Source organism: Dryobates pubescens, chromosome 17 (genome assembly GCF_014839835.1).
Source record: "Dryobates pubescens isolate bDryPub1 chromosome 17, bDryPub1.pri, whole genome shotgun sequence".
NCBI lineage: Eukaryota > Metazoa > Chordata > Aves > Piciformes > Picidae > Dryobates > Dryobates pubescens.
In genome coordinates, this window is record NC_071628.1 from 23,274,209 (window position 1) to 23,288,554 (window position 14,346).

At 50.6% G+C, this 14,346-nt stretch overlaps 1 protein-coding gene across 1 annotated transcript in view; it reads right to left on the reverse strand.

Moving 5' to 3' along the window:
• NEO1 (neogenin 1) overlaps positions 1-14,346 on the reverse strand; it is a 326,802-nt gene that overhangs the window by 84,822 nt on the left and 227,634 nt on the right. The gene's annotated exons all lie outside the window — the stretch shown is intronic.

Here is a 14,346-nt window from a genome sequence, read left to right on the forward strand (position 1 = left end):
CCCTTCCTTTCACTCTAGGCCACCCTTTCTCTTTCCACAGTGCCCTTCCTTGCTCTCAGAACATGCAGGACATCATCTCACAGAGCTCCTCACGAGGATGAACAACTCTTGCTTTGTGTTCTCCAAAGCCTTGACAAACTAGGTTGTGCTCAGCCCTGAGCATCCTCCTGCTTCCCTGCTTTCAAGCCGGGATAAGCAGCCGGGATTATTGCATTAAGAGGTTGGCAAGTTAACAGCACAAGCTGTAACCTACCAAGAGCTGCCCTCCAAATCCTATTAAAGCAATCCAGCCAGCAAATCTAACAGTAATATTTGGAGCAGCTGGACCCCAATTACCAGAGAGTGTCACAAGAAGCACAATTAGTAACTAAATCCTAAAGCTCAGGGTACCTTGGATTTTTCTCGACTCTGAACCATTTACCAAGCTTAAGCCACCTGATGGTGTTTTCCACACGGCAATCCATGCTGCTTTGTTCACTTAGGAATTACAGAAACAAACTAAAATGGCTCAGCTTTGGTTTTTCCTCCAGGACTAGCAGAGCATGTTGAGCTGCAGCATCTCCAGCCAGCCAGCAGAACACGTGGGCTTGTGTCTCCACAGGCACAACCCACCCCCGACCCAGGCGGAAGACGCTGCCCGGACGACTGAACTTTGAGGCAAATGCATGAGAACATCTCAGCTGCACTAAGAGACCTATCAGTATCAACAGCTCTGGTTTTAAACCCCCAAAGCCTTGTCAGCCAAAGTGTCATCTCACACACAGGTCCTGAATTGGCAGAACTCATTCTTTGATTAACATTTCTTGGCCCACTGCAGGCGGTGGTGGAAGAACAAACCTCCTGCGAGCCATTTGCTTTACTCAGGCTTGCACAGTGTAGCAGAAGTGTGGGCAGGACTGTGAGACACCTCCTGGGTTCCCACTCAACACCACTTTACACTGCACCACACACACACAAGGGTTTGCTTCTGGGCACCAAAGACTACCACAAACAAGTCCCTGCTTCCTGGGGCCATGGGCCATGTCCTCCCTCCCTTCTCATGTGCTTGTTACTGTTCCATTGCATCCTCCACCTTCCCTGAAGCCCTCAGTCATGTTTTATCTCCTCTCAGACACTGCCCACCCTGCCAGCTGGGCAAGCTTCCCTTCCCCCAGTGAGTACTGGTGTAAATGCAGTCACCAATTTCCTGCCAGCTTAGTGGCATGGGGTTTTGCTTTTATGCTAAAATCAAGACTCTTTACTTCCCTACAGGACTCTGCAAGACTCCTGGAGCCAGGAAGAGGGATATTTTGGTACTGAAAATATTGACCACAGGAAGCCAAGTACTCAAGAAGATCTTCTTAATTATCCCTTCCACAGATCACAACCCAGTCTTCTCCAGCACCCCTCTCCCAATCAATAGCCCACACCAGCAACTTCAGTCATAGCTAAACCTGAACTACTTTTATGGTCCTGTACTTCGATTTCTCACAGAAGTGCAGCATGGTTCAGCTCAGACAGGGCCCCAACGTCCCTGAGGACAACCTTGCTACTGCAGACCACTCAGTACAGCAGATCTCACCCCACAGCTTCAGCCCTTCGTTGATGGTGCAGCACAAGACACCAAGGAGCAACAGCAGCAGCTCAGGGCTGAAAAGCTTCTAGCTGAAGTTATCGGCACCGAAGAGTTACCTCTGTAACCCTCCTCCAACCAACACCACCATTTCTCAAAGCAGTGAGCACCAGGGTGTGCTGTGGCTAGCTCCTGACACCAGTGCTGGATGATGACCCAGCAGCAGAGATGCTCTCCAGTATTTGCTATTCATAAAGACAGACATTTGTGGAGAGACCTGACAGTCAGTAGCATCCTCAGCTGACATGACCCTTGGGTGACCAGAGCTGACATGACCCAGCCTGAGGAAACTGAGGAAGGCATTTGGCATAATCAGGACAACAGGCTACAGGAGAAGAAACTTCAGCATGATCACAGGCCATGGGCAGCCGCCCTCACAGGTAGTTGAGGTCAGGAGAGCTCACTGATCTTCAGGGACAAACCACTCACAATGCCACATGAAGAAAACAAACGCATGGCAAGGCAGCAGCTAGCTGAACAGGGAGACCCTGGCCCAGCTTCAGCACAGGAAGTGTAGAGGAGGCAAAACCGGAGACCAAAATGGCCAACCAGACAAAATACAGAAACACCACCCAGGCATGCAGAGCTGGAATTAGGAAAGTCAAATCCAGACTGGGTGGGTGACTCCTGGGGTCTGTGGAGAGCTGACTGGCCCAGCAGGCTCCCAGTGCCATGCTGAATGGGATGAAGACTAACTGGCGGCTTGGGTAAAGAGTAGCATTACCCAGAGTTTGATTCTGGGACAGAGAGTTTCATGATCTCAAAGGTATCTTCCAACCTTCTATTCTTTCTATTCTATTCTATTCTATTCTATTCTATTCTATTCTATTTATTCTATTCTATTCTATTCTATTCTATTCTATTCTATTCTATTCTATTCTATTTATTCTATTCTATTCTATTCTATTCTATTCTATTCTATTCTATTCTATTCTATTCTATTCTATTTCTATTCTATTCTATTCCACTCCATTCCACTCCATTCCACTCCACTCCATTCCACTCCATTCCACTCCACTCCATTCCATTCCATTCCATTCCATTCCATTCCATTCCATTCCACTCCATTCCATTCCATTCCATTCCATTCCATTCCATTCCATTCCATTCCATTCCATTCCAATCAGTGACCTAGAGGATGGGACAAGAGAACATCTGGTTTACAGGTGGTAGATACTTGGGCAGAGAGAGAGACACACACCAGGTTGGGCTGGTGGGAACCTGAAAATTCACCACTGAAAAATGTGGAGCCCTGCGATGGGGTCAGGGAATCATCCCAACTAGCACAGAGTCACAGAATGGTAGGGGTTGGAAGGGACCTCCAGAGACCATTGAGCCCAACACCCCTGCCAGAGCAGCATCACCCAGGGCAGGTCACACAGGAACACATCCAGGTGGGCCTTGAAAGTCTCCACAGAAGGAGACTCCCCAGCCTCTCTGGGCAGCCTGCTCAGCACCCTTCACAGCAGTTTCTCCTGGTGTTGAGGTGGAACTTCCTGGGTTCCAGTTTGTATCAATTACCCCTTGTCTATCACAGGGCACCACTGAAAAGAGCCTGGCACCTTCATCTTGACACCCACCCCTCAGACATTTACAGACATTGATCAGATTCCCTCTCAGGCTGCTCTTCTCCAGACTCAACAGCCCCAGGTCCCTCCTCCTCTCTGCTTCTAGACAACAATCAGAGCGCCAGTTAAATGGCACGTGTACGGTGCCAGGCTTCTGTGGTGTTTAAATGTCAGTCTGTTCCTTGGACTGGAGACTTACTCACTGCACCTACCTTTACTCCTTCCACACCACATTGCCTCTGAGGACCAAGGAGCAGCCAGTCCTCAGCAAAGCCCTCCTTGGTGCCCACAGTTTTCAGCACCTTTCCCAGCGAGCCTGCCTGCCTCCCAGCTCAGTTCAAGCATCGCTTTCCACTTCAACTGAATATTTTCCCCTTGCAGAGAGCTTTAATTTCCTCCCCTTCTATTAGCTAATGACATTAATAATATTATTTAACCCCCTGAAACAGTTTGAGGACTAATCTGTAGGGAGGCAGTTCTAAAAGCAGACGTCTTTTACAGCTGGATCAGCTGAATGCCTTCTGAAGCAGCATCTTCTGAACCACGCTGGTGAACTCTTTTGACTGATTGCTTCTCATGTTTATTTAAACTGCTTCACCCATGGAGCACCACCTCCTTTAAAAAAAGAAACTTAAAACACTTCATTTTCAGCACAACAGGCAGCTGCTGCTTCAGTACAGAAAAGACAGAATCACAAAAGGCTTTGGTTTGGTTTAGAGGGGACCTTAAAGATCATCCATTTCCAAGCGCCCCCCGCCATGGGCAGGGACACCTCCTACTAGCCCAGCTTGCTCAGGGCCTCATCCAACCTGGCTTTCAACACTTCCAGGCTTGGGGGCCCCCACAACTTCCCTGAGCAACCTGTTCCAGTGCCTCACCACCCTCATGGGGAAGAATTTCTTCCTGATGTCTAATCTAAATCCAGCTTCTTCCAGTCTGAGGTCATTACCCCTCACCCTGTCACTCCATGCCTTTGCCAAAAGTCCCTCTTCCAATACCCTCTCTAACCACCATTCCAGGTGATCATTTTAACCCCAGGAAGACTGCAGGAGATGGAATTCCTATTGCATGAATTTACAAGGAACAAAACCCCAAAGAACAGTTTTGGACTGAAAACAAAAGGAAATAAAAAGAGGAAAATTGGGGGGGGGAATGAGGTGCTGTACTCTTCAGTGTAGCAGTTGGCATTAGGGCAAGAGCTGGGGCTGTTCAGCCTGGAGAAGAGAAGGCTCCAGGGAGACCTTAGAGCAGCCTTCCAGTACCTGAAGAAGCTACAGGACAGCTGGGGAGGGACTTAGGACAAGGGCTTGGAGTGACAGGATGAGGGACAATGACTCTGAGGTGGAAAAGGGGAGACTGGAGATTAGGAAGAGATCCTTTCCAGTGAGGCTGGGGAGACACTGGCACAGGTTGCCCAGGGAGGTTGTGGCTGCCTCCTCCCTGGAGGTGTTTGAGGCCAGGCTGGATGAGGCCTTGAGCAAGCTGGGCTGGTGGGAGGTGTCCCTGCCTGTGGCAGGGGAGTTGGAACTGGATGACCTTGAAGGTCCCTTGTAACCCAACCCATTGCATGGCTCTGTGATACCTACTCACCCACGAAGCGCAAACCACGGATCCTCCCCCAGCTCACAGTCAGACTTGGGTTTCTCTCCCAAATCCTGGTAATCCTCTCTGGTGCTTTGCCCCATATCACAAGCTGGGGACACATCTCAGCTACCTTTAAAACCCATTCTGTTTAGTTAAATGTTAATACAATTTATTTTTTCCCTTAAGTAATTAAATGGAAAGGCAATGCTGAGACTTCTCCAAGGAAAATGATTCCCCTGATAAACGTTTAGAATTCCTCTGCTTAATCTCCCAGACTTCCCCCACTCTCCTGTATTTTTCTTCCCATATAATGAAAAAGATCCATCTTTGACTTAAGTGATCTGCACACAGTGCCTGAAGAACCTGCAGGCAGCAGGCTGAAGCGTCTGGGCGAGCTGCCAACCTTTCCTACACGAACAGAATCCCCACTTTGATCCTCACGCGGGGCTCAAAGCCTCGGCTGCTCCTTCCCACACCATCAGAAGGAGGTTGGACAAAGACAACAAAAAACTGGAGGGGGCTGAAAAACAAACTGTGAAGCAAATAAAAGCACCAAGGGCTTGCAAATGGGATGAGGAAGGTAAGCAAGAAGCAGGCAGGAATTCTCACCCACTGCAAGCTGCCATTAAATACCAGCTTGGTAGCAATTGGGTACTGCTGATAGCTGTGGAAGGTCTTTAGGAGACCAAATTATTTCCTTGCTTTTTTTCCCCCCTTAGTCTTCCTCAAAATGCCTGGAGTGCCATCACAAGCCAATTGGTACAGGAGGCACAGCAGTGCTGGGCTGCCCTAATGAGTAATTACACTGAAATTAGTTTTAATGCCAATAAGGGAGCAGCTTTAGTGCTTCCAGCTCCGAGCGTGGCGTACCGTGCAAAACCGAAGCTCTCCCTTCCCCTTCCCCGCCATCCAGCGGCTAGAATGTTCAGAGATTCCTCCTGCTTGGAGGACACCTCCCCTGCTGCAGCTTGGGGCTGTTTCCTCTTGTCCTGTCACTTGTTACTAGGGACAAGAGACCAACCCCACCTCACTCCAACCTCCTTTCAGTGAGGTCTCCCCTCAGCCTCCTCTTCTCCAGACTGAACACCCCCAGCTCCCCCAGCTGCTCCTCCCCAGCCCTGCTCTCCAGACCCTTCCCCAGCTTTGTTGCCCTTCTCTGGAAATGCTCCACCCCCTCAATGCCCTTCTTGGAGTGAGTGGCCCAAAACTGTGTGGCCTCACCAGTACCCAGTCCAGGAGCACGATCACTTCCCTCCTCCTGCTGGCCACACCATAGCTGATCCAGGGCAGGACGCTGGTGGCTTTCTTGGCCACTTCAGCACACTGCTGGCTCCTCCTCAGCCAGCCATATGTGATCAACACCCCCAGGTCTATTTCTGCTGGGTAGTTCCCAGCCACTCTGCTCCAAGCCTGGAGTGTTCCATGGGGTTGTTGTGACCCAAATGCAGGACCCAGAACTTAGCCTTGTTTAAGATCATACAGTTGACCTTGTCCCATCCTGCCCAGGTCCCCCTGTAGAGTCTTCCTACCCTTGAGCAGATCAGCACTCCCTCCCAGCTTGGAGGAAGGACCTGCCCTTCATGAAGCCATGCTGACTGAGCCTGCTCACCCTTCTTTGCAGGCCCATTCCTGCACATCTTCACACTAACCTCATGCCTAAAACAAACATATACACAATGTGCACCTTCAGCAAGGGACATGTCAAGGGTGTGGAAAAAGAATGCTGCTGGTGCATGCCAGCCATGGAGACAGCAGGTTTATCTTCTGCTCAGGTATCAGTTTTTCTAAGGGATCAAGAATAAGGCCTGGCCCAGTCTGGCCTCACACACAGACTGTCCAGTCAAAAGCTAGCACATTGTCTTGAAAGAAGTCCTGCAGCACAAGTGCTGATGTAAAAGGAATCACTCCTTCAGCAGCTGCTCCTCTGCAGTAAGGGGCAGAGAGGGGGAGGCAGAGATGAAACCAATGCAGCTGAGAGGCAATAGGATTTGAATCAGAGCATCACAGAACGGTCTGGGCTGGAAGGGACCAACAAAGGTCATCCAGTCCAACCCCTCTGCAGTCAGCAGGGACATCCTCAACAAGATGAGGTTGCCCACAGCCTTGTTGAGCCTCACCTTGAACAGCTTCAGGGGTGGGTCCTCCACCACCTCCCTGGGCAACCTGTTGCAGCGTTCCAGCACCCTCATGGTGCAGAACTTGTTCCTCACATCCAATCTAAATCTGCTCAGCTCTAGCCTGAAGCCATTGCCCCTGGTCCTGTCCCTGCAAACCTTTGCAAACAGTCTCTCTCCATGCTTCTTGTAGCCCCCTTCAGGTACTGGCAGGCTGCTATTAGGTCTCCCTGGAGCCTCCTCTTCTCCAGGCTGAACACTCCCAGCTCCCTCAGCCTGTCCTCACAGCAGAGGCACTCCAGCCCCCTGATCATTGTGGAATGCTGGATCAACAGAGAAGGGAAGGCCCTGGATTTATCTGTCTGCTTCTAACCACATTAAAAGCTAATGAAAAGAAGTTAAAACCCAAGCAGAGCATTTCAAGTTGTCCTTGTTCTGCCTTGCACAATTTCCCTAATGCTTCTGTAGTAACCTGGGCAACAGAATGATGTCTGAACTGCTAAGCAAACACAAGCAATGCTGAGCTGCTGAAACCCAATCACTGCAGGACATCATCTACAAGTCCCTGTGGTCAGGCTGCTCTTTCACAGGGTTTCATCTGAGGAGACATCTCCCAGGCAACCAGCACCAGAACAAGAGGACACAGTCTCAAGCTGTGCCAGGGGAGGTTTAGGCTGGATGGTAGGAAGAAATTCTTCATAGGAGGAGAGATTGGCCATTGGGATGCACTGCCCAGGGAGGTGGTGGAGTCACCATCACTGGAAGTGTTTAGGAGGAGACTTGATGGGGTGCTTGGTGCCATGGTTGAGTTGATTAGATGGTGCTGGGTGATAGGTTGGACTCGATGATTTCCAAGGTCTTTTCCAACCTGGTCTATTCTATTCTATTCTATTCTATTCTAGTCTAGTCTAGTCTATGCTAGTCTATGCTAGTCTATGCTATGCTATGCTATGCTATGCTAGTCTATGCTATGCTATGCTGTGCTATGCTATTCCATTCTGCAGCTTCTTTATCAAAATGTTGCAAATGCACACAAGGAGCTGGACTGGGGGTTGGACTTGATGATCTCCAGAGGTCCCTTCCAACCCCAATCACACTATGAGCTTGTGACTCAAACACTCATCAGTGACTTCAAGAACTTGAATCCTTCACTGTGAGAACTTGGGGCTGCTCAGCCTGGAGAAGGGAAGGCTCCAGGGAGGCCTTAGAGCTGCCTGCCAGTACCTGAAGGGGCTGCAGAAGAGCTGGGAAGAGACTTTTGATAAGGGCTGGGAATGCCAGGACAAGGGCCAATGGCTTTAAGCTGGAAAAGGGGAGACTGGAGATTAGGAAGAAATCCTTTCCATTGAGGGTGGGGAGACACTGGCACAGGCTGCCCAGGGAGGCTGTGGCTGCCTCCTCCCTGGAGGTGTGAAGGCCAGGCTGGATGAAGCCTTGAGCAAGCTGGGCTAGCAGGAAGTGTCCCTGCCTATGGCAGGACGTTGGAACTGGATGATCCTGAAGGTCCCTTCCAGCCCAAACCATTCTGTGATTCTATTTACTAGGAAAAGTGAGTATTGTGATGTTACCAGGCTGAGGCTGCTGAAGTCCAAGAGACACAAGCTCAGGGTGCCCAGGGCTTTGGTGTGCTCCCCTGGTGCCCAGCAGTTCATCACAAAGGGGAAGTGACTCTTTTGCTCCTGGGGTAGTTCACTGGGGTGAGATAATAAACAGCCTGTGTGTCTGTGGTGCTCTTTTCTCATCATCATCATCATCCCAGGCTGCTGCTGTGACTGTTTGAAAACACCTCTGTCACACATGCCACACCTGGCAGCCAGTGACTGAAATGCTCTCTGTGTTAGCTAAGCCCCAGGAATATTTTCCATCTTGGCCAGCCCCTCTGGTTTAGATTTCCTTTTTCCTCCTTTTCCCCCTCCTGTGATGCATTATTGGCACATTCAGGGCTTCCTCCTGCTCTGGGCAATAACATTCCACCGATCCCATGGGATGCAGCACACAAAGGCCAGCGGAACTGGGATGTTATCTGCTGCAGCTGGGCTGCTCTTATCTGAGTGACCTGGACGAGGCCAATTCCCCTGCCTGGCTCCCGTCACAATGAGCATGGCTCTGCTGCAGCCCAAATCAGCACAGCAGGATTGAAATGGATCAAATCAAGATGCAGAAGCACTTCAAGAACTGGCTAGTGGCCATCTTTAGACTAGTCTTGGCCATAGGTAGCTGCTCACAAAGACACAGGCACAGTTTCTGTCATTTTCCTTTCTCTCAGGCTGGAATACTGGGTAGAGGAGAAGCTTAGAAAGCTCAACTGGTGTAGAGTCCTGCAGTGGGGGAGGAGCAACCACCTGCACCAGAACAGGTGAGGGGTGACCTGCTGGAGAGCAGCTCCATGGAGAAGGACCTGGGAATGGACAACAAGGTCACCATAAGCCAGCAATATGCACTCGTGGCTTAAGAAGGCCAAAGGTCTCCTGGGCTGCACATGTGGCCATCAGGTCAAAGGAGGTTCTCCTGCACCTCTACTCTGCCCTAGGAAGGCCACAACTGGAGGACTGTATCCATTTCTGAGCTCCCCACTTCAAGAGAGACAGGGAACTACTGGAGAGAGTCCATCAGAGGCTGCTGAGGGGCCTGGAGCAGCTCTGTGAGGAGCAAAGGCTGAGAGCCCTGGGGCTGTTGAGCCTGGAGAAGAGCAGCCCCAGAGGGGATCTGAGCAATGCTCAGCAAGAGCTAAAGGATAGGGGGCAGGAGGATAGGGCCAGACTCTTCTCAGTGGTGCCCAGGGACAGGTCAGGGAGCAATGGGCACAAACTGGATCCCAGGAGGTTCCATCTGAAGAGGAGAAACTTCCTTGGTGTGAGGGTGCTGGAGCCCTGGAGCAGGCTGCCCAGAGAGGTTGTGGAGAGATTCCAAACCCACTTGGCCATTGTGATGCTGGGCAGCCTGCTGGGTGCTCCTGCTTTAGCAGGGGGGTTGGACAGGATGATCCCCAGCAGTCCCTCCTAAGCCCCAGCATGCTGGGATTCCGTGATTCTGATCCTCTTCCCCCACCACGTTTTTACTCTTACCAAATTCTTGTCCTTCTTCAAACAACTAACAGATTCCTGGCAGAAGGGACATCCTCTCATTACTCCTAGTAGCTTGCTGCACAATATTGTAATGACAAACCCCCACATTCCTCAGACCTGACCAGTTCATGTGGGACAATCAGCCTCAGTGCTGAAGCTGGTACTGGTCTCAGTAATGAGTTGTTACATTCCCTTGGAAAAAGTCATTAGAAGACATCTATCAGAGCCCTGCTCTTCTACTAAGAGCTGCTACCATGCAGGACTGAAGGACTGACTGAACAGCCATGGTGACTCTGAAGCACTGATTTGGTTCCACACTCTAACGCAGAAGGGACGCTGGTGGGCACTGATGGGCCGGGAAAAGAGGAGGCTCAGGGGAGACCTTCTTGCTCTCTACAACTCCCTGAAGGGAGGTGGGAGCCAGCTGGGGATTGGTCCCTTCTCCCAGGCAGGTAAGCAGCCCCAGAACAAGAGGACACAGTCTCAAGCTGTGCCAGGGGAGGTTTAGGCTGGAGATGAGGAGAAAGTTCTTCCCAGCAAGAGGAATTGGCCCTTGGGCTGTGCTGCCCAGGGAGGTGGTGGAGTCCCCATCCCTGGAGGTGTTCAAGAGGGGATTGGATGTGGCCCTTGGAGCCATGGTTTAGTTGTCAGGAGGTGTTGGGTGACAGCTTGGACTTGATCAGCTCTGGGGTCTTTTCCAACCTGGTTGATTCTATGCTTCTATAACTGGACCCAGCACTCCAGCTGTGGCCGCAGTAGGGCAGAGTAGATGGGTGGGAGAACCTCCCTTGACTTGCTGATCACACTCAGTGCCCTCCAGGAGACCACTGGCCTTCTTGCTTGCTTCTGCTGGCTCTTGGTGAACTTCTTGTTCCCTGCTCACAACCCTCTGAACTCTGTGCCCACCTCTCAGTGCCCACCACTGGGCTGCAAACCTGCTGTCAGTCTGATAAAAATCTGTTTACAGGTTGTTAGCGTTAAGCCCTCAGGGGTAGGCGGAGACGTGTTTGCCTTTTTTCCCTTCCTATTTTCTTTGTAGTTTGAATCTCATGATCAAAATACACCCAGGGCTTTTTGTTCTGTACATCCTCCCCCGAAATCCTGGCCTCTGATGTCCCCAGCTGGGCTGCTGCCCGGGCAGAGAGGTGAGGCTGCCGTGCCCGGTGGGCTGGCGGCCACGTGGCGTGCGTCAGCGAGCTCCTGCACACCTTTGTCGTGGCTCTTTGGGGAGTCAGGAAGGAATCAGATTGCTTCCTCTACCACCAGAGCACTGAACTGTGTGGAATGGAAGTGGGAGGAGTGCTCTTTATCAGAATGGGGTTTATGACTTCCTTCATAAAACAAGGTGAGGGGCGGGAGGTGTTGATCCTGGGGTGTTTGTACAGCCACCATTTACAATCACAGCATCACAGAATCAGCGAGCTTGGAAAAGGCCTCAGAGATCATCAAGTCCAACCTAGCACCCAAGAGCTCATGACTGACTAAACCATGGGTCCAAGTGCCACATCCAGTCCTTTTTTGAACACCTCCAGGGATGGGGACTCCACCACCTCCCTGGGCAGCACAGCCCAAGGGCCAATTCCTCTTGCTGGCAAGAACTTTCTCCTCCCCTCCAGCCTCAACATCCCCTGGCACAGCTGCAGACTGTGTCCTCTTGTTCTGTGGCTGCTTACCTGCCTGGGAGAAGAGACCAACCCCTAGCTGGCTACAGCCTCCCTGCAGGGAGTTGTAGAGAGCAATAAATGAGCTCCCCAGTTCAAGAGAGACAGAAAACTACTGGAGAGAGTCCAGTGGAAGCTCCAAAGCTGCTGAGGGGCCTGGAGCAGCTCTGTGAGAAGGAAAGGCTGAGAGGCCTGGGGCTCTTGAGCCTGGAGAAGAGCAGCCCCAGAGGGAATCTCCTCAATGCTCAGCAAGAGCTGAAGTGAAAGATCATTTCTCTTCATTTGGGATTTGCTGACACTTTCAACAACTCCACAGCAGGGACTGTGGGAGAGAGGGCTGAGGGCAGACCTCATTGCTCTCTGCAGCTCCCTGAAAGGAGGCTGGTGGGGGCTGGTAACAAATAATAGGATGAGGGGAAATGGCCTCAAGTTGCACCAGGGGAGGTTTAGGTTGAAGATGAGGAAAAACTTGTTTTCTGCAAGAGTGGTCAGGGATTGGAAGAGGCTGCCCAGGGAGCTGGTGGAGTCCCCAGCCCTGGAGGGGTTCAAACAATGTGTGGCCATGGCACGTGGGGACATGGTGTGATGGCCATGGTGGTCTTGGGTGGATGACCTTAGAGGTCCTTTCCAACCTTAATGATTCTCTTCTGTCTAGATCTGTCAGGACTGAGGTTGCAAAAACTGAGACTGAGCTGTTTGTGTGTCAGAACTGTACTAATTTCTGCTAAGCTCTTTATCAAACATCCACTTCTTGAACCTCTTGCTCCTTTCACACACCCACTGCAGCCTATTTTCCTGCACTAGGTTGATACAAACATTTCTTTCTTCCTTTAAGGGAGAGAAGGTACCAAGCAAACCTCACCTTTCCTCTTTTAGGCTATAATCAACACTACCAGAGGTGGTATTGGGATTTTCTGTACTCATTTCAGCTGGATTTTCTCTTTCCTGGATGTGTCTGCTCCTTGCTGACCCTTTACAGGCTCCCCCAGACACACCACTCCTAGAGAATCTCAATCAGCTCTCAGGATGGTTGGGAATTGAGAGCGAGAACACAAAAGCCAATCTCAGGAACCCTTCATCAAGACTTTTCTCCCCCCCCTTTCTGTTCTAAAAGAGCCAGATAATGAGGTTTTCCCCTTCTTCACAGTTCTAATCCTAACAGAAATAGTAAATCCCATCAGCATTTTTGAAAGAGAATTTCTTTCACTAGCAAAGAGGTTTGGGAATTTAGTATGCGGCACACAAGAACCTGAGGTCATTCCCCACCATGATGGGGCCCAGGGCAGCTGCTGCCCCATTTTAAATGGGGATTAGTCTGGCCACTGACCACTGTTGAAAACAAAGGAGATTAAAAAGCAGTTACATGTAAAATAGTGCTGGAGAAGGCAATGAGAGAGGACACCAACCTTAGAGCAGCTCTTTACTATGAGGGTGGTGGAACACTGCAAGAGGATGCCCAGGTGGTTGAGGCCCCATCCCTGAAGATGTTCAAGGAGAGGCTTCACAGGGCTCTGGGCAACCTGATCTAGTGGAGATGTCCTTGCTGACTGAAGGGGGGTTGGACTGGGTGAGCTTTGGAGGTCCCTTCCTACCCAGACCATTCTATGATCCTACAACCCATCGCCTGAAGGTGGCTACAGAAGAGCTGGGAAAGGACATTTGATATAGTGATAGGATGAGGGGGGATGAACTGAAGCTTGAGGAGGGGAGATTGAGACTGGAGATTAGGAAGAAATTCTTGCCAGGGAGGGTGGGGAAGACACTGGCACAGGTTGCCCAGGAAGGTTGTGGATGCTCCCTCCCCGGAGGTGCTCAAGACCAGGTTGGATGATGCCTTGAGGTCTAGTGGAAGGTGTCCCTGCCCGTGGTGGTGGTGGTGGGGTTAGAACTAGATTTTAAGGTCCCTTCTAAGTCAAACCATTCTGTGAGTTTATGAATCCATGAATCAGCTCAAAGGTGAAACATCCAACACTGAGCCCCTCTTAGCTCTGTCACTTAGACTCAGAAAGGCAAACCCAGATACAGCTTTCCACTTCCTCCTTAGTTTACTTTAGGCCCCTCAGTAAGAACATGTCAACAGGAAAATCAAGAATCCCTTTCTCCTTTCAAGAGCTTGGCTTCACAGTTATTAGGGGGTTTTTTGTTTCATGTTTTACTGGGTTTGTTTGGGGGTTTTGTTTGGCCTTTCTTTTGTAGTTGAGGGATGCTGGGGGAGAGAAGCAATAAGGAAAGGGGAAACAATCAGGAAAATAAGCAAGTACCACAGCAGGCAATTTCTGCTGCACTGAAGATTTGCAGCTCCTTTCGCTACTGAATGCACATTGCCAAGCCCCACATTTACATCTCTCTCTTAGATTTATTTCACCTCCTTACAGCTCAAACCCCGGGAGCCTCCTCGGGCCCTCCTGTCAACCCTGCTGGCAAACTGGAGCGACAGCAGAGGTCGGAGAGTGCTCTCCCGGCTTCAGATAGGCAGCTAGGAGAGTGTTCCACATGCAACCAAAGTGTAAACCAATTCTTTCCCTTTTGCTTTTTTTTTCTCCAAATGGCATTCAGCTGTCTCTGACATTCCTGTATAATTTAGCAACTCTGAAATCTAAGCAACCAATTAAGGCCAGCTCCACACGTTTGTTCCCCCCTCTGGTGCGAGACTGACAAAATCTGATATTTGCCTTTCCAAGAGGAGGGTAGGATCAAGTCACAAATTAAGGCTACTTCTGTCAGCCTTCACAACCCTGCTTA